This window comes from Mastigoproctus giganteus, chromosome 12 (assembly GCF_048544385.1).
Source record: "Mastigoproctus giganteus isolate SK-2022 chromosome 12, ASM4854438v1, whole genome shotgun sequence".
Taxonomy (NCBI): domain Eukaryota; kingdom Metazoa; phylum Arthropoda; class Arachnida; order Uropygi; family Thelyphonidae; genus Mastigoproctus; species Mastigoproctus giganteus.
The window spans coordinates 90,263,095-90,284,271 of record NC_143586.1 but is presented as its reverse complement, the minus strand read 5'-3'; the positions used below and the strand labels follow the sequence as shown (position 1 = coordinate 90,284,271).

The window sequence follows — 21,177 nt, the reverse complement described above, 5'->3', positions numbered from 1 at the left end:
GACGAGCTCTGCGGTGGTTTGGGGTTAATCGGATACAAGCCACTGGCTTCCTTGCTTAGAGTCCACTTGGAAACGTTTTCACCTGTGGCCACAGCACCTGAAGAGACAGTTGATGAAATGACATCGTAGGGTTCTGTCTTGTTGTTAGAGCCAGCTCTTTTTTTAATGGTTTCTGTTTACTAAATCTGCTTCCATAGTGCGGAGATGACACATCTGCCATCTCAAAGAATCATCTAAACGACAATGACTTGCCATTCTGAGTACTGAAGATGTGGTTTTTCCCACTGAGCCAGCCAAGTGATATCGTCGCAACCTGTCTTGTTATTGTTATTGAATAATGAGCAGCTGTGAAAGGTGGTAGATCGCTTTCTATTGGATACTCGGAATTTGCATACTAGTATGCCTATGATACCAAATATTCACGAAAAACCTTTTGTTCTGTTAATTTTGTCGAGTAGTATAGTAACAAGAAAACAATGTCCCATTCCAGGCTTCTGAATTTCAGTCCATTTCTTATATTTTTATTCTAATTCTGTATTTAAAGTCCTGACTGAAATAATTAGATTAAAAAGATTAATTTATCCATTAAAACATAGGTTTGTTAATCATAGCTATTACACAGACAAAATGTAAAGTATTGGAATAATTTTAATGTGTTAAAATGTAAGACGTATCAGAGTAGTGTAGATATACGTGGTTATAATATTACAGAATATTCGATACATTTATTAACTGGGTCAAGTAATAAAAGACTTTATTAAAGATAAGAAGTGACGGAAAAGTGAAGCGAATCACAGTCGTAATTTTTCATATTTCTGCCTTCTTTATGTCGGACGGTATACGAGATAATCCTTTGGAATCCAATTTTTCAGCGAATCTGGTAGTTCTGTTATAAATCTAGATGACTGCAGTTCTGGAGATAATACAATTTTTGCATTGAGTAGGTTTATATAGATCGCCTTCTTTTCCGCATCATAGAAATGATATGGAAAAGAAGGCGTATTGAAGTTTTATTCAAATAACATATAATATTACGATGATTTATTCGAAGGCCTTGCCGAAATGGGCAATACCATTATAAAATTCTGATTACTTCCTGACTAGAGCAAGAATCCTATTGCAGTTGTTTATTTTGTCTAGGTCTGAGCCAAGAGAGACCATTTTTCTGTTGCGCGTTAAGTTTTCAGAAATAATCTACAGAACCATCCACATTTCTTACCATTTCATATTTCAGATGACATTTACTACCATTTTAATCGTGCCCATAGAACTGGAGCTTACATAAGTGAGTAAGATTATTACAGAACAGTATGCCATTCCTGGAATCGTCAATATCAGTTGAGATGCTGACTCTTGTTTTTAAATATGGATATTTATATCAACCTTGTTCAATCTTATATCTGTACAAGGATATTTACCATAAATTAAGGTGATAAATAAAATGCAGCATACTAAGAGTATATGGAAAGGGAAATCGCCAATTTGCATTTTCTTTCTACTAGAATTTATAAACCGAATTTGTCATTATATGAATTAATTTGGGGAATATCCTACATTAAGATTATGAGCTTTTCTGAGAGGCATTTAACGTGTAAAAACTTGATGATAAATTGGGATGTGAAAACATTTTTCCTGCAGAAAATGCAGCTCTCGGATAGCATAGTTAACTTTTTAAATCCTTGACCATTTCAATGAATTTCGAAGGGACGATCCAAATAAAATCCAATTTTTAAAAACACGTGGTCTAAAGCCTTTAATGGAAACTAATTAGTATGGCAATTTACGCGTATGATATATTAGTCCAAGAATATTTGAAGAGAAATATTGAAAAGAAAAAAAAAAATGAAGTCAACCTGTAACAGATTATGCAACATTGGTTGGACAAAGACGTATCTGTATTAAATGAATCTAAATATTTTAGTGAGTTACAAATAAAGGAGTTGCTGATCCATAACTGTAAGATAAAAATTTCACTCAGAAATTTCTTTCAAGTTTCCCTCATAAGATGTCTAAAAGTTCCAAAAGCATTCAAAGAGGATAAGAAGAAATCAGTACTCGTCGCTGAACAAGTAACGTGTCGTATTAGGACTACCCGAAAGCTAATTCATCTGTCCATGTGTATTATGTCCGTAAATTGCGTGTGTTCTCTGGTCGATTTGCCTGTTTTGTTGGATGAAAAACCCTGCTATCTACGCCTGACACCGATTAGCTCAACCACTTAGTGAAAAAAGCTTATAAAACTTCCTCGCGTCATTGACGTGATTCGAACCTGGGCCTTTTTGAAGTGGACGATGATTATAACCCTTTGCTACCTGCGTGGGCCTCGTCGCTGAACAACAGAAATGCGTACCTAATCTAAATGAACACAAATTGCAAATTGAGCTATATATGTTACTGTATTTTCCACGCTGATGTATGTACGCGTCTCTTCTCCATGCAAACATTCTGATCTATATATACATTGGACTTTCCACAGCGTACACAACTATTTCGGCCTGCTTCCATAGCGATCCGACAATTTTTCTTGGGGTCGTTATTCATCTACCACCCACTTGTCATTAAGAGACGTCATATTGTTAGGAATCGTCTTTGGAGACGACTTACCGCTGCCTTCACATGCGATATCTATCTGTCTGTCTTCTTTCACTCTGTAGCATCCCTGCTGCTCTCAGCATCCTCTCCTTTATAGTTAAGTGACGTTGTTCAGCGTTGCAATTGTAAAGATAGTAATAAAGACCTCAATATTCAAGCCAAATTATTTTCTTCAGTGACCTACTACCGTTTATATGAATGAAAGGTAGATATCAAAGAGTAAATGACAAGTGCAGCGGTTGTGATGTCCTCCTCTAAGGAAATTTAGGCCGAAAGGACTAAATACTACCCGAATACAAATTTATATTATTTTTTCTTTTCTAAACTGTACTTCAGGACTTTACTTTTGCAATGTATGTTAGAAACCGCTATAAAAAAATGTAAAAAGAGTAATTATTCCATTCATTATACACCAAGTTAAACTGAATGAAAAAAAGTGAATTTCCTGGAGAAAAAACCATGCAACCCTCGCGTGAAACCGACTAACTGAGCTATGTTATAAAAAAAAGTCAGTAAATATTCCTCGCGTCACTGACACGATTCGAACCCACGCCTACTCCATCCTGTACAGGAGGACTGTAATTATATCTACTGTGCTAATTGCAAGGGCAGGAATTCTTAAATGCATCACTTTATGGGAATTTACTCCATAAAGCTTACCGGAAAACAAACACAAAGAAGAAATGGACCGAAAGATGGCATATTCTTCCACTACAGAAGCTGAATATCAGGATATATCAACAGGAATGCTGCTTTACAATCCAAAGTGTGATGTTTTAATGTGTATATAAACTGTAGTTCTAAACTAGGCATTCACCAAGTATTCTTCTACCATGTTTGGAATGTTTACAAACAAACCCGAGTTTATAAAGCCATTAAGAGAATATTAATATTCTTGTTCTTTGAGAGTTTAGTCAGATTTGTACAAGTAGATTCGCGGCATTTTACACACGTCGTGTCCAAATAACCCCGTGTAGCTCGTAATTAATAGCCCCCGAATAAACACCACGAATAATGGCTGCAAACACGGCAACATTAGTTGAATAAACATTACGTTCGTTGCTATGAGACAGGTCAAGCACTCATTACAAATTCATTGGCAGCCTGACCACGTGCTTCCTCTCTAACTGAATGTGCAGAGACTGGATAAGTTCCAGTGATCAGTAATAGGATTAAATTTAAAGAGCGATATCTCGATGGCAGCGCTCACAGTTATTGACAAAAGCTGCATCCCAAATAAAAGCGTTGTACTGTATTTCATATAAATTGGAGCTTCTACCAGCAAAGGATAATACCTTTCAAAGCCTACTGCTCTTAGAATTATTTTTATTTTATTTAAATATAGTGTTTGATTTAGCTAAATTTCTTAGGACTAAGGTGGCTTCCTTCAAAAGACAGGATTGTTGAATTATTAAATCGAGGAACGTATAAAAATGATTTAATGTTATGAACTACGTGGTAATGTGCCGTTAATAGCTGAGGTAGTCTTCGTGGACTTTAATGGTTGATATGTCCCGGTACATGTAAATGAATAATGTGTATTATTTTCAGAGTAACATTAACCATTTTTCTGAGGAAAACTGTGCATTATGGAGCTTTTGGACATTATCTAGCACGTTTTTTATGACTTGGATTACTGTAGATAAATAAAATGAAGATCATAAGTAACATCTGAAGTACAAAATCTTTTTCGGTGAGACTCTTTAGGGTATAATTTATAATTGGTGGCATCATCATCCTGCGTTGAATTACGACGGTAATGGTGAAATTGGAATATCTGAAATGTATTTCTCAAGGAAACCTTAATTTCAGAATTCGCAATGTCTGTATACTATACACTATTCTGGTCTAAGTGCAAGTTTTCTTCTATCCATTGCTCTTTTCGTTTTAATCTCATGAACTTGGAACAAGAAAACTTTTGTCGGTTTGAAAGTTAATTTTAATTTTATTCAGGAAATATTTTCTAAAAATTACGATGAACTGTACAACGATTTTAGTATTTTCCAGGTCTAATTGATATGAAGAGTGATCTATCTCGTTAAAATATAAACGGGGGGAGGATCTATGGTCCTTATGATCTTGGGCAACTAAAATCATAAGGCGTCAGTATATTGGGTGTATAATTAAGCCTGTTTTTCGGTTAGTCAGAGATAAAAATCATTTAAGTTTTAAATTTAATTTAAAAATATAAAAAAAATTAAATTTCCTTATGTTCTATATACTTCACTTGGGACTGGCCGCAATCTATCAGTATTCCTGTGTTTTATCAGTATATTCCAATGGCTTTTTTTTATATATATTAATTTATAAAAGTATGTACGTTCATAGCAAAATTTTAAGTCAAATATCGTTATTTTCACTTTTTTTATATACATTAATTCGTCATGATTTATATATCTGTAAATCATATATAAATCTGTATAAATATACATCAGTAATAATTATTTCAAAAAAAAAGTATGGAAAAGGATTAAAATTGTATCAAAACAATTTTAAAATGTTAACAACTGGCACAGTTTATCCATCTCATAATGCATTGTTCTTAGAATTTAAGGGGTACTGGATAAGTACTTTCTAGTGGTGGGAAGAGCATGATAAAAGGAATAGAAGTTTCATAGATTTTTATTTATTTGTAGCCGATGTATCAAAAGCCTAACTATACTAATAATTAAGTTAACCACCGCTGAAGTTTGACACGCAAGCGTTATAACAATAGATGCACGTGAAATAAGATGGTTTTTATATGGCGATTTGAATTTTTGTTCTTCTCCATTAGATGGCGCAATTGTCGATGTCGTCATTGAATAACAAGTGTGATGAAAGTTTAATGATCACTTCGATTTTCGAGAAAGTAATTAGATACATTAATTAGAGCGAGACATAGTTAATTAATACGGAGAATTATAGTGGCTTCGTGGATGGGAAAAACTTATCCAAAGATGGACGTTGATTAATCTTAGAAAGTAGCATCTTCGCAATGGAAGGAATAGCCAAACACATGTAAGGCACACGTCGTTTATTTCATCCAGGTACTGGGTGCACTCTAGCGAAAAGCACAGTGTGCTGCTGCTGATAATGGATTCGATGCAGGTACTGGGGATTTTCTTTATCTAGAACTAGATATTTGGGAGCGTGAAGGATGAATCTATGCATTAAAATTATCATAATCCCAAACGTACATGCCTGGTCTTCTCTTCTACTGCCTTTTGGAATTGTGAAAATGGATAAAATTTGACTTCAACTGTTGAGTATTTAATGTGACTCTCTCAAATATGCAAGATGCAGTCCTACTTTCTTCATTTATTTATTCTGTTACTGCATAATGTTTCTTTCCGCATGCGTTCTTTTACGTTCTGGATGATTTATTTTGGACAATCCAGTTCTGGCTTTCAGTGAATAAGTGAGCGAGGGAAAAAGGAGAGAGGGATCATTAAAATTCCCCTTTCGTTATTACGAAATGTCCATTGTACTTGCTGGAATAATATTCATTCTGCTCTGTGAAGTTCATTTTTAATTATAAATATCACTGTTTCTTTTGTTTTCTGATGAATTTTATAAAATAGTTTTGCATTCTTTTTTAGTTAGTTTTATCAGAATTTTTTTTTTTAACTGTGACACTTTTATAAGTTTGAAATTGTTCGAATTACGATTGAATAAGTGGTGTAGTTGTTACTTGTGACTCAATCGAGTTGCATTTTGATTACGTTAGCAATCTGTTAATATAACCTGCTATCGGAGGGAGCATTATTGTGGCCCTGAACACGGATGGAGCCTATCCTTTGTTCTATTACATTTTACTTTTCTTAAGACAAGTCTTTCTAATATAAAAACTCTTCTCCAAATCGAAATTTTTAAAAATTAGTGGCTACAATGCAGTTTAAGTCCACAGTTGGTAGAATCGCCGTCCTCCCCACACCGGATGGAAAAGACTTGAGTTCGAGGACCGTCACGGCGAAAGGAATTCTTATGGGCCTTTTTCACAACGTGACTGATTTAGTCGGTCTCAGACGAGGGTAGCATGGCTTTTTCTCCCGGAAACTTGAGTTTTTCATCCAGCAAACTGAAAATCGACCACAGACAATTTATAGACAGTATGCAAGGAGCAATATGGCGTTAGTCGTTGATGCTCCTAAAACCCTATTACAACAATAACTGTTTAAATCAAGGCTGTCCGACGATTTTAAGGAACAGTAAAAAGCTCGGTTATTATAATCTACAACCGGGTAATAGAACAATCATTACAGTCTACATAAAATTTGTTGAAAAGTAAATGAAAATATATATCTATTTATTTCAATCACTTTCAGCCAGAGTTGTGTCCAAAATTAACACAAATCGAAAATTTTTCGATTTGTGTTAATTTTGGATAGATTTCTTTCACTAGGGAGCCCTAATAGGAAGATACAAACTACAGGACAGCTATGACAGAGTAAATAAGAGAATCACAAAACTCAAATGTGTTGAACCAGAATTTACTCGTAGAAAGGCCTATCAAGTTTTCAACCAGTCTTTCAAAGAAAGTGATTCCCATGTTTTTTATGTGGCAGACTGGCAATAGGTGGCTGTTGACGAAGTGTTAGCTTCCAAATTTGTTTCTTCCCTCTTGAATTTTACCAAATATTATAATAAATCATTATGATATAACGTTTGGCTGGTGTGGCTTCCAGTCCACCTTTTGATGTCAGGCAACAGAAGAACAGAATGCAGTTTGGAGGAAAGAGGCGTCAGAGAATTGCAAGGAATTTAACATTATCACTGAATATGAGGATCCTGATTCTATTATCCTTCAAGCATGACTCTAGATCATAGATCATCATGTATCTCAGTGTAGAAAAGGAGAAGGCCAAGAAGTCATTTATTAAAGATTTTTTTAATCAATGTATTATGTTATAAAAAGTACCTGAACGCAAAGAAGCATTGATTTGAATGGATAAACATAATTTTAATATAGCACAGGCCCACCTTTGACCTGAGGCACTGCAAATAGCCTGCTCGGAAAAAATATCAGCATTTTTTGGCAAACTTAAATGGAAATAATTTGCCATTTCTCACGTAGGAAATCTTTTAACACAAATCCCGAAGTCGGCCTTTTTGGTCAATTTCGCACTCGTCTCTCCAATTCACCCCACAGAGGCGCCCTCGTGCGTAGCACAGCTGGTAGGATCGCCATCCTATCCACGCCGGGGTAAAAGACGTGAGTTTGAGTCCCGTCGATGACAGGAGGAATTTTTATGGGCCTTTTTCACAACGTGACTCAGTTAGTCGGTTTCAGGATAGGGTAGTATAGTTTTTTTCTACAGGAAACTCAGGTTTTTCGTCCAACAAACAGAAAACCGACCTCGGAACACACGAAATTTACAAACAATGTACACGGAACAATATGGTCTTGGTCACTAATGCTCCTAAAACAACAGCAACCCACAGAGGCCCAGTTGAATTAAAATTGTTCAACTAAAAGATGACTGTTCATCTAACTAATGGTTTGCTGGAAGAGCTATTATTACTCGAAGGGATTGCGAGGAAAAAAATTATTTAGAATATCAGGAGAGAGAATAATACTTCTTTGTACAATTCTACATAAACAGTGGTCCACGCAATACCATGAAAATAATCCTCGCATTGAACTTTCTCCACTGTGAATTACAGGGTGGAAATTCAATTTCAGTTTATGCCCATGCACTCTTACTCTAATGTACTTTATATTATTAACATAGTCAATATTTTATATATAATATGATTGTCCTCCGGTGTCCCAGTGTCCTTTAGAGTTGACTTAATTATGGGAGTTTTGCGATGACTTTTTGGTTGTATAGAAGATTCTCTTGAGTATTTACTTATTTTGAAATTCTGATGTGATTCAATACAACCAGGAAAAACCACACACATAACAAAACACAAAAATAACCACTGGAAAACAAATTTCAAGCTTTTTAATTTTTGACACACGAAATACTATATATTCCATGAACTTTGTTGAGTTGAATCCAAATTTTAAGTCAGATATTGCCTAGCATGCAGGTTACATTAGATTGAAATTTTTAATAAAATTTTAACAAGTATTACAATAAATACGACGTAAATATAAAGTGACTTAAGTTTATTGCTATTTTCCTTTTATTTTGTAATGATCAGGAACTTCTCTGATCAATGATCAGCAATAGTCTGTGAGCATATTGGGCTTCCACCGTCCACCATGATTGGTTGGCTCCCTCCACACCAAAGGAACAACGGATGGAGTGATACTTTATCTCTTAATCAGCCTCTGATGCACGAAGCACAATTAGTGCAGAGGAGTCCACTTCTTGTCCTCATCCAATTTGCAGCGAAAGTAAAGTTCGTATACTTTCTTTAATATGAGTGTTATAGACTGTGTATGTGACTTCATTGTAGAACTACCGCACATATAGCAAAGCTGTCTGATGATTAACCCACCGGCGTGACATTTTAAACGCATGACCAACTGCAGTTGACATAAAAAACTATAAAAGAGCACGAGTTTACTAATATGTAACACTTTAACTGGCACACATAAGTAGTCGTTGGATATCTTCAGTTTCAAGGAGGAGTTTTGGAAAGTTGCATGCCATGCGACCACGCGATTTGGTGCTCCGTGCAAAAATATATATCGTTTAAAACGGTTTACCACGATGAATCGTATACCAGGAAATTCCTTTTAGTATGAGGAACCCATGGCTGATCGAATATGACAGGTAAATTTTTATTTTCTGTGTGTTATAATTCAACTAATCAGAAATATCCTATTATGACAACGTTAACCTTCTGATACTCTGGCAACACTAAAACTACCCACTTGGAAATCTTTCGAGGTCAAGGTTAGCACTTAAGAGGGTTGTTTAAATCCCTTATTCACTTAAGGAATTAATTCTCTAGTGGCCTGCTGCTAACGACCTATAAGCTGGAATATATCTGCTATTCGTCGTTGTAACGAATGGCTTTGAAACCCTAGGCTCGAAATCAGAAAAACAAACTATTCCACTTCTGCTAATTTGTAAAAATTGCTTATCGCCTAAATATGCCAAATCCAATACAGAAGAAAAACGTTAACGCCGAAAAGATCACAAGCAGTCAGTGTCAGAAGTTTGCTTCGCTCGCTGTTCAATGTGTTGGCTGCTCAATTGTCCTAGGGGCCTGATGTGTCAATAATTTATCAAAACTGCCACTCGCTAAGAGGAAACTCCACCTGTGCCAAGCATGTACATAAGACAACTCCACAAAATAAAGTGATGAAAACAAAAGGAAAGGCAACTAAGCCTGATAATTCTAGTAAAATAGACGGATCCATCTCTCCATCAATAGCCAAAGAAAGCAACGATACTAGCAGTCTTGCTGCTCTGTACAGTTCTGAAATCTGAAAAGCACATAATACATCTTCCTCTTCAGAAGTAATTCATGATAAGAAGTGTAATATTCAGATAAAATCCGTCACAAATGATAGTTGTAATCTTAATAATAACTACGGAGTAATCCCCACTAATCTAGTTACCACTCAACCGGAAGGTGGTACTAACCAAGAAGAATACATGCCCTCCCCACAAGCTTTTGGAGGATGTTGAACATGACAAGGACATGTTTAATCAACACTCAATTTTACATCCCAATATAATCCTTATATTCAGACATAAAGTTGAGTGTTGCTGCAAAAACGACAACAGGATGACCACTAAATCTACCTCACTCTGTATAACACGTTCCTGGGAAGACGCACGAATTGATAATAGAAAATTAACAACTTAAAGTCGCAAACGAACAACTCCGGATGACTAATACCACACTGACTGTGACTATGAATAGCCCTCCTTTCATACCTACAGACATTCAAACCCCTCTGTCATATCTGTGGACCCACCTGTAAGGGTCCCCAACAATTATCATATGCAGCTCCGGCAGAAATTCAGAAAATAACTATCCCTGAAGATATACACATGCTCGTCATTAAAGCGGGAGAGGGCTGCGACATCGCCGACAGTGATGGAGTGAAAACAGAATTCTTCAGACTATAAAACCAAAGGTAGGTAATGTCAAGATTAAAAGTATCCTCAAATTCAGGACAGAGGAATCATATTTGAAATAGTCACGAAATCGACTTAGAAAAGAAGTGGATACTAGTCTTGTCTTCGGGTTCCCAAGCTCCGGGGGTCACCTTGATAGTATTTTATGCAAAAAAACTCCATTCAGAAATATGATTTTAATAATGAAATTCACAACAGGAATCTATATGAGACCATGGAGAAGGAAGATACTTATAGCGAAATTAAGATCCAATACTCTACTAAAATCTCGGCACGTGATCGTCTAAAGTTGTTTTCAAGAAAGAGTCTTTTTAGGCTGGTCCTTTCATAGGATAGGGGATTTTGTACCAGTCCTGAAATGTTATAATTGTTCAGAATAAGGACAGCCATCAGCCAAATTCCTGAAACAAAAATCGGTGTGCAAACCTTTACAAAGAATGCCCTTATTGTAAAGCCATCAACAAACCTAGTGACCGCTCTGTGCGGAATGAATCATGCCTTGTTTACAAGAGAGCAGCTGAAATAATACAAAATAACACCAATTATTGAAAATAGGACAGACAGCGTACTTACCATCATCCAGACTTCGCATAGGCCAAATAAACATACAAAAATCAACTTCATTGCCATCTCAGCTCCTTCTCCTCAGAGGATTTAAATCTTAATCTTCTCCTCCTCCAAGAGCCCTATTGCATATGCGATAGGGTCTGTTATTCCGTAATGTACAAAAAAAAATTCAAACTACACTGTCTCGCAGCCATCATTGCCTGCAACCCGGATCTAGTCACCACCAGAATTGATTCCCTGTGCTGTCCACATCTGGCTGGGGCAACTATTGAGGGCAGTTTTGGCCGCATCACATTCCTCACGGCGTATTTAAATTTGCCACCGATTTACAACCACTCATTGCCCATCTTGAGTAGTCCCTTGACCTCCTTGGAAATGCAAATGGTATTATAGCTGCTGACTCAATCGCACGGTCAACCCAACGGCATAATGCCACCACCGATGCCAGAGGAATTCATCGCCTCTCGTGGACTTGTAATAGCCAACTTTCTGAAACGGTCAGCTACGTATCACTACATATTAGACATTAGACTACGTATCGCTACATTCATACATTAGACTCACCAGTTTCTGGTGAGTCTAATGTATGAATATCACGCTATTAACCCCCTCTCTTGTCAACAGAATAAGGCACTGGCAAGTAGATGACACTACTGCCATCAGTAAGCATTGACTAATAACATACAGCATTGAAAACTAATTTCCTGCAAGACTTACCCCACAAAGCAGTGTTTCGATGAATAAATGTACCCGACATCCAAAATCAGTTCTTGGTGGTCAGAGGAATTAACAAATCTCCGCTCCTCTCTCAAGCTTGAAAGGAAAGAGTTACAAAGAAAACGAAGAACACACCCACCTCAAACAGTAGCAGAGTACAAGGGAAGATACATTGCAATCGGAAAGAATACACGAACAAAATTTATCATGCGAAACAAAGTTCCTGGCTTGCCCTGGTAGAGATGGAAGGCAATAAAACCCTAGGGTTTAGTTCACAAGCTATGGTCCACGGATATCATAAATTCTATCCGTTGTGAAGGCTCTTCTGAGACGCTTTCCTGGGAGGAGACAACGAATAAGATTCTGAATGGAATAACCTACTACGAAGACAATCCTGATCTTGACATTGAAGTACATTGAAATGTCATTACTGAGAATCAGTGCTACTTGCCCTCCGCCACAAAAGAACCTTTCACTGAAGAGGAAGTTGCATGAGCCATAAATAAAATCAAAAATGTAACAGCTCCCGGACTGGACCTTATCAAGGGGCAGTCAGTCTAAAGCCTTTGGTCTGCTGCACCCGATGTTCTAGCACAACTATTCAACACGTGTCTTAATGAAGGCCCCTTTCCGACACGATGGAAAAACGCCAACCTCATGTTTTTCCCAAAAAACCAAATTGTCCCACTGGTACAGCCAAAGCCTGCCGTCCAATTGCTCTGTTACCAATATTAGGAAAAGTATTTGAGAGATTACTTCTAACTCGTCTCCAGTCTATCTATGAAACCAAAGGACTCGCCTCCCCACTGCAGTTTAGCTTTAAGCCGGGGTGCTCCACTATCGATGCATTACTGAAAACCAACCAGCCAGCAGATAATTCTGTTGCTCGTTACCTATTGACACTTTTTATAGATTTTAAGGGAGCTTTTGACGCTGTCTGGTGGCCAGGGATACTGCGGCGAACCAGAGTATCTGGCTGCTCCTTCAACGTCTTCAAATATCTTGAAGACTACTTCTCTAGCAGAAAAGTTACCATCAAAACAAAATTTCATACGAGGGGTTTCCGAAAAGTAAAGTAACACATTTTTTTTTCTCTTAATAATGGTGAAAGGGAATGAGATGAAACGTGGTGAACAGATAGACCCGTTAATAACGTTCAAAAAGAGCGCCAGTGCAGTGTTGCGGTACTGTCGCCTCACAGCAGATTCCAGTTGCAAAATGGCAGCCACCATGCGAGTGTGTTCTAAAACAGGTGTTCGTGAAGTTATTGCCGAGCCAGAGTTCATGCCAAAACGCAATGACAGATTAAAAAAAAAGTGACATTCACCGTGAACTGGTTGCTGTGTATGGCGGAAAGGTGATGACAAAGAAGCAGGTGTGTTTTTGGTGCAATGAATTTAAAGCGGGCCGTGTTGACATTGAAGATCGACATCATGGCCACAGTGCTCTGGGATCTCCAAGGCGTTCTGTTGGTGGATTTCTTGCCGAAGGGAGGGACAATCAATGCACAGCTTTACTATGCAACGTTGGAAAAACTGAAAGCCGACATTCGACGCAAACGACCAGGACTCCTGACAAGCGGCGTGATTTTGTTGCACGACAACGCAACTTCACACACTGCCCACACCACTTGTGAGTAGTTGCGCGGGCCGCCGTAGCCTAGTGGTCAGGCGCGCGGGTGCATAAGTACACGTGCCTTGAGTGACCGGGGTTCAAGCCCGTGACTACTGAATACGGTGCTGTTTCTTGTATCCTGTCTATCTTGTGAACTCCTCTGACCGTTTGGTCGTCCCGGAGTATAAACAGAAAGTAGTTGCGCCGTAATCATTGGAAACTCTGTCACATCGCCCCCCTCTACAGCTCAGACTTCCATTTGTTCGGCCCTCTGAAAAAAACCCTTTCAGGAAAGCATTTCACCACAGATAAAGAGGTTCATCAGGCGGTGCGATGTTGGTTACTGTGTGTGGGCACGGACTTCTTTTGTATTGATAAACTGATCCATCGTTGGGACAAGTGCATCAATAAAACTGGAGACTTTGTGGAGTAGTAGTGCATGTTCACTTATTTCTTGGTGTGTAATTTCAACTTCGTATTATTAAACATCATCGAGAGAAAAAATGTGTTAACTTACTTTTCGGAAACCCCTCGTAGTATCGCCTGCCAACTTACCAGAGGCTGCCCTCATGGCTCTGTTCTGGGATCAGCTATTTGGAATATGATTCTGGACGAATGGGGCTCTTGCGGAACTTCCCCCATATCACGCAACTTTCATATGCAGATGACCTGGTTATCGTTGGGGCGGGCCCTACTCGTGCTGCTATTGAGACCAGAGCCAACACCCTACTTCTCAAAGGACGTCTTGACATCAAAAGACCTCCAACTATTCGTTATAAAGGGCAAGCACTCAAGAATCAACGCTCATTCAAATATTTAGGTGCTACCCTAGATAATCGCAGAACTTTCAAGCCACATCTAAAGTCCATGAAAGAGAAGACCGCATATTACATCAGTATGCTTTCTCGCTTCACCTGCGGCGCCTCCGTAGCCAGGTGGGAAGGAGCAGCAGTGCGTAGCACACGCTTCTTGATTAGACCGGGGCTCGAGCCCGTCACCACCAAATACGGAGGATGCGGAAAGGTCAAGGGAATGACCACCGCGTATTCCCGGAGCAATATGGCCTTAGTTGCTAATGCTCCTAAAAACCAAAACAACAACAACAACAGCTTCACCTGCAAAAACTGGGGTCTTAAGGGACGTGCACTCCACTTCTTTATTCAGTTGTCTCTGTAACGATCATAACATACGGAGCTGCCGTATGGTTCATCATCATCAGCACTAGGAACCTAATTCTGCAGATACAACGGTTGATGTTATTAAAACTGACTCGAGCATGTAGAAGGACATCAACAGCAGCACTTCAAGTATTGACAGGTCGTATTCCCCTTGATTTCCAAACGGCCTTCATAGAGCTTTCCCATACTATCAGAAAAAACAAAGCTGAATTCCTCGGAATAAAAACTGTTGTCGATGCAGATCCAAAACAAGAACGCCGGCGTACTTGGCAGCAACTTGTCTCCCTCTGGCAAATCCGTTTTGATGATTACTCGAAAGGCAGTATTACCGAGCTATTTCTACTTAGTCTCTTCCACCTCAACAAATAAAGACTTGAATGGTTCTTCCCTAATGTACATACCACCTTTCTTCTGGCAGGACGTGGGTCGTTTAAAAAGCGACTTCAAGACTTTGGGCTTATAAATGATGCCCATCCTGAATGCGAAGAACTGGCACCACATAACGCACCTGTAACATCTACCTGGACCTACGTAATCAGCTCTTACTAGATCTAAATTTAACCACAATCAGCCTGAAAAGCAAACTGTTAGAATCAAATGCCTCTGCAGTCTTTGAGAGAACTGGTATCATCTCTCAAAGTCTGATTCTACACTCTGCCTCTCCTTGCACTGATCTGAAAGCACCATCATACTCACTTCTTCCAGCTAACCAGAGAATACCCTGTTGAGATTTGAAACCACCCTTCTGACGATCGACATTTGCTCTGCTGCATGTACCACCCTGACCATTCCATCAGACAAGTCTCCAGCATCATCAGTGAATCAACTCTCCCATAGTCAAATCCATCCGATACGTCAACTTCCCAGAATACTCCTCGCAGTAGCAGAGCTTCTATACTCTAAGACTCTTTTCAATCCACTAACGTTAGAACCATAATAGAAATGAAGCAAAAAAACGTAAATTAAAATGCGATAATGATATGTCCACATTGCTATTTTCGTCTTCTCTCTAAAGCATTAGGATTTTAGTGAGCGCCCGAGACAATGCCGAAATAAATACATCCCCAGATCCTTTTTCTTACCTTTTGCATCTGACCTACCGTGTAAACAGAATGTATTCCAAGCCACGTCCAGCCATTGAAGGAAAAGTTTTGTTAGACGCGTGTCTCGAATACGGTAGTGGGTTATAGACGCACCATGTGGCGTATATTTTATAAAGAACCCTAAAAGAGTAATACCAAATGAGGAAAAAATTGGTGCGCAAGGAGAACTCACGTACCGTTCCTTTCTTCGATATTTTTAAGGGGCTCGAAACAAGCGTCCAATGCGGCCGTAATAAGGTTAAAAGATATACGGATGGCAGATAGTGGGAATGGAAACAGCTCGAATATCAACCTGCCACAACTTTATCGACTGGCGTTGTGCAAGTGAAAATAGCCGAATCGGTTATTGTAAAACATCGAAGCGCCACACTTTGAAATATTGATGAACGTTGGTTTAAGACTAAATTACGGGAGTGTTTCGCATTCCAGAGCAGCGCAAAAAGTGAGCCGATTGGCGAATAAAACAAAAATAGCAACCACCGGATATAGAAGCCTTTCTGGATACATAAAAATAAGTTTCGGTAGATTGATATTTAAAACAATATGGCGCCGCGATGTCATACGGGACTTCAGAATTTAATCTCTTTTCGATCTTTCCAAATACGACTGAGTTTGAATCTTGATATATCCTCGCAGCACGTTTCTCTTTCGTGAATATCTTTGCTGTTATTTTAGCCATTGCGCTTATTCTTTTCTTTTTCTTAAAATATAAAAATTTTGATAACATCGAATACGTCATCGGACCTTTAAAATCTATAAATATTGTTTATTTAAAAAAATATATATCTGTTTTTTTTTAAATTATTACTATTTGCTAACTGACTTTCTTTTTTATCTAGATGTTTTATTGTTATTTAGGATTTTTTGCAAGCTGGATAGAAGGAAAACTGGGAAAATCAGCTTTCGTTATTTTTAATATTGTTTATTGATAGCTTTGCGTATAGGTATATAAGGCCATGAGATATCAGTATAGTGTTTCCTTAAATTACGTGCATTAGTATACAAAAAAATTTACATAATTTGTAGAAGACGCATGAGAATTTCGATGAAGTTAGAAAAGTTTAACAATATTTTAGATACGATGAAAAAATTACAATTAGTTGTATCAACTTGTTCGCCGTTTTTCGTGATAACTGTCATGCAAATACGCTCTGGTTTGAATTTCTTGTATTTATTAAAGTATTTTCCTTGAAATCGTTGATTCTGTTATCGCAATTTCAAGTTTAAATGGTCTTGATGTTCTTAATAAATCCTCTGAAGAAAGAGGCCGTGATTACGAACTGAACTAAAGTTATTCGAATTATTTTAATGAGCATCTTCCCATGGTTATGAAATTGCCACAAATCCCAGCTATAACTGATATTTAAATCTCTACTGTTAATACCTAAATCTTTTTGATATTTTCTTTATTGAAATTCTGGTGCGAAACTGAATCTGAGTATATCTAGTCATCCTGTAAAATTGTATATCATCGCTTTAGCTGACTTTTTTAAATAACTGACAGTGTCTGCTGAACCGGGCTTTTCTTCTTTATGGGATCCTGCTGCGTAACTAACTCAACTTGATGATATTTACCACTGGCTAGAAAAATCAAATGCTGTATGAAACACTGAAGTAAATTGTTGAAATACAGTACCGAAGCCGTAAATTCTGGTTTCTTTAATATATTTATGTCTTGGGAATGTTGCCAGTATAAGAGGGAACTCAAGAAATTTTTCTCTACACTAATCTTGTCTTGCGGCTATGAACCAAGACCGCGTGTAATTCATTTAGCAAAACGAAGGAGTAATGTGTAAAATTATCCCGTTGCAGTACTGTACTGTACTTTGAAACTTCCCATCTGCATTTTTCTTATTCTTAATGGCATGTAAGAAGGGTGATGGTTCTTGAAGTACTAAGGAAACAATTGATGGCTGTAAAAAACATTCCATTAAGCCATCGCTGAAGTCTGTTGTGGTGAGGAAACGACCTTGGGTGCTGAAGGCTGCTATAAATAACTAGAAGACCATGCATGATCTCCTACCAAGTTATTTATAGCAGTTCATACAAATCATAGTTCAGACAGAGAGTAACTCTGACTGGTTTTACAACTACTTCAAACCTGAAGTTTGGTGTTACCCAGATTGAAATCTCTATGATTATTTCTCCTGGATGTCAAGGCTTTGTTGATCGTCGACAATGTTCCTTCGCATCCATTGACAGAAAAACTGTGCGGTACAGGAACAGGTTTCTTGATGAATTAAAGGTGAAATATATTAAAGAATAATATATTTCTCCAGAAATATATTATTCTGGAGAACAGCCACAGCTGTAATCCGTCGTATTCAGATGTTGACGCCTTTTAGAAGGAGCCCTTTCAATTGGATAAAACGAAATAAAAATCCTCCATGATAGGGATGTAGATTTTTGATTTCAATGGGTCTTTAGATGACTACAAGCATTGTTGGTGGGCTGATAAATCTGATCCCACTGAAGACATAACTGTGAGGATTGGGAGCCGATGAGGAATATCTTGGGTACCAGATTCTCACTGAAGAAGAAGAACCCATATCTAAGGCAAAACTCTCAAAGACCAGAAAACCCTTGGATACGATCATAAGCATCATTAGTTTGTCATGTGACTCTGAAAGGCAGCCTAAGGACTCTTAGGGTGATAATTATTGGTAAACAGCGTAAAAAAACATCCTGTTAAGCTGGAGTACTTCTTCAAGCCTTGCCCTTTACAAGATTCACAATCGTAGAGAATGCCAGGGATGAGTCAGAATTTTCTTCACCATCATCTTCAGAGTGTGTGTGTGTTGGACATCAGTATGAAGTCATCTGTACTTCTAACGAGGATGATCAGAGCTCTTCAAATTCCGTACAAGCTTTAGCCACAGTTTCCACTGCCATTATACGAAAAAACAAAATTTCAAGCTCTTCTACTCCACATAATCAGTCCAGTAAAACGCAATACACTGTATTACATTTAATGTTTTTCTTTTTAATTTCACATTATATAGCATTTTTTCATAATATTCTAGCAATTTCAGTGACTATACGTATTTCTCTTGAATTTAGTGGACAGAGTTTACACCTATATGTTCGTTTAACCTATATTGCATATCACTTGTACAAGTAATGAATAGCCTAGTAGCCATTCATTGCTGCGTGCGTCGCCTCCAGTATGGCACCTTAGAAGAATAATGGAGGATCAGCACTGGAGAAGATATCTCCATATCTGATATGAATGGGTTGTTTGAAGTAATAGTCTAAGACAAGCCAGGCCATAAGACACCAGTGTATAATATACTCTATAAACTGTACGTTTAAGACCGCTTCGTCTCTATTTAAGTAAAAAAAAATCTGGAAGAATTTCCGAGGAATATCCTGGACCTCTTTGTGAGTTCGGCTAAGTCTTCCTCGTTTGAAAACGTTTCATTAATAAAATGAACACTAATTTCTTAAGTGAATGCTTTTTAATTGTAAAAGAGGAGCTGATCTTTCGAGCCTCAATGGCCTGAGGCGTTAGTAAATCGATAAGTCAATGTTTGGAAGAGAGAAATAAAATAAAAGGAAATATTGTTGTGATTTTGAGGTATTAGCTCTGACTGTCACGTTTCACCTATCAACTGAAAAAATCAGGCAATTCTTTTCGAGTTTGATTGAAGTAAAACGCGCAAGCGTACGACACGGGGGCAATACTAATAAAGCATTTTAAATGAGTTGCAAACGGATTAAATGCCCACCTAGGAGCACTTTTCAATCTGGTATTGTCATCAAGTGTTAACGCGATTCCTGGATATAAAATATCCTTTCGTACTTCAAATGGGCTTTCTGCTTTCTTCTCTATGTCATCAAAACGGCCTACTTTTACAAAGTTTCTATGTTGTCTGGTTGGACTGTCTGCGAATTACTCTTCTGTTTGCAAAAACAGATCTTGATTATTTCAAGCGTTTTCTGTCATCTCAAACTAACTGGATGAAATTAAACATAAAATATTCGTGACTGTGAGTCATTTCCTGTTTTTTTTTCTAAATGTCATCCTCTTTCTTTCTCAATAGCTTAAGAAAAAATCATCATTCACTGTGGTATCTTTACTATTTAAGAAAAAAAAAAAGAACTCATTTTATACCGTTTACTGCAGACAAAAAATACCCATGACACTCGCAACGACATTACTTTCAAATAAAGAAATATCACCTAATGGAGAATGAATTTTTTGAGAACAAGAATTGTTTACCACTCTTAAAAATGCTTGATAAATGTCTCTGATAAAATTGGCTTGAAAAGCAAGTTGATTATTGAATTCAGTAGCGAATAATTTCTTGACAAAGCCGCAGTGGAAGATAAGTGGCTGTTCTACTTTTCACCGGTTTCGGAAGATAAAATTTCGAATGTCGTTGATGACGCAAAGAATTTATTGAAGCCTTTTGGATGGTGGAGTTCAGGTAGCCATCTTAGGTGACAATAAAGAAGGTTCCACCAGAACTTTTCTCTCCACAAATAGCCAAAACAGCCTTGAAAAAAGTTTTTTCTGACAAGAAACACTGATATTTTTTTTGCCTGAGTTGGCTTGGTACTAATTCAAGATAAACTCAGTGCTCCGAGAACAAGAATTACTATAAGTTAGTGAACTTGCTACCAGTTTTCTTTAAACAGCTCATTTTCTTTTCTTTATTTCCACAGCGACAGTAGCGGGTCGTTTTCAAAAATAAAAATGTTCAAACGTTTTCTCTAAACACGCCAGTTAAAACAGGATTTTCAAATTAGTATTGAGTTCAACTGAATCAAGGTTTTCGAGGAAATAAAACACGCACAGCTTTCTTTGAAAAGTCTTTTACAACCTTAAATTTTTATCTTTCGTTAAATATTTGTAATATTTATTTATTTTTTGACGTATTATAAACTTATTATTTAATCCAGGTGACACTTATTTCAGTTGGTTTATTTTGTTCTTTATTTCTGCAGGCAATGTTTATTGTTATAACGGACATTACATTTCAAATAACTTTATCGTTTATTTTGTTACGCGGTTTAATTCTGAGTAGAATTCCACTTAGTTGTTGGTTGTCTAGAAGCTGGATTGCTCATTTTTCTTCATCAGTTTGATTTCCAAAATCGCACACACAATTCCTTGAAATCTTTTTCCACCAACGAAAAACATAGCGACTCCAGAAGCTTTGTGGCTAAATCAAGCAAGATTTTCTGCAGCCGTGAACTTAGTCTGGCAGTAGCAGATTAATCTTCGAACTTTTCTTTCCAGTCTAACGAGACAACAGTTAAAATTATGGAAATTTTGGCGAAGAGAACTCAAGTCATGAGGTTCATGCTTCTTGCAACAAACTCTGCTTTAAAACTGCAATCGAACATTTATATATTCCGTCAGAATCAGGA

At 37.5% G+C, this 21,177-nt stretch overlaps 1 protein-coding gene across 5 annotated transcripts in view; it reads left to right on the top strand.

Moving 5' to 3' along the window:
• LOC150077262 (potassium voltage-gated channel protein Shaker-like) overlaps positions 1 to 21,177 on the top strand; it is a 325,204-nt gene that overhangs the window by 225,942 nt on the left and 78,085 nt on the right. The window contains exon 2 of one of the 5 annotated variants that reach the window (XM_090386060.1): positions 8,725 to 8,925. The exons of the other annotated variants lie outside the window; for them this stretch is intronic. The gene's annotated coding sequence lies outside the window, so the exon portion shown is untranslated. The remainder of the gene's footprint in view (positions 1 to 8,724; positions 8,926 to 21,177) is intronic. 5 annotated transcript variants of the gene reach the window in all.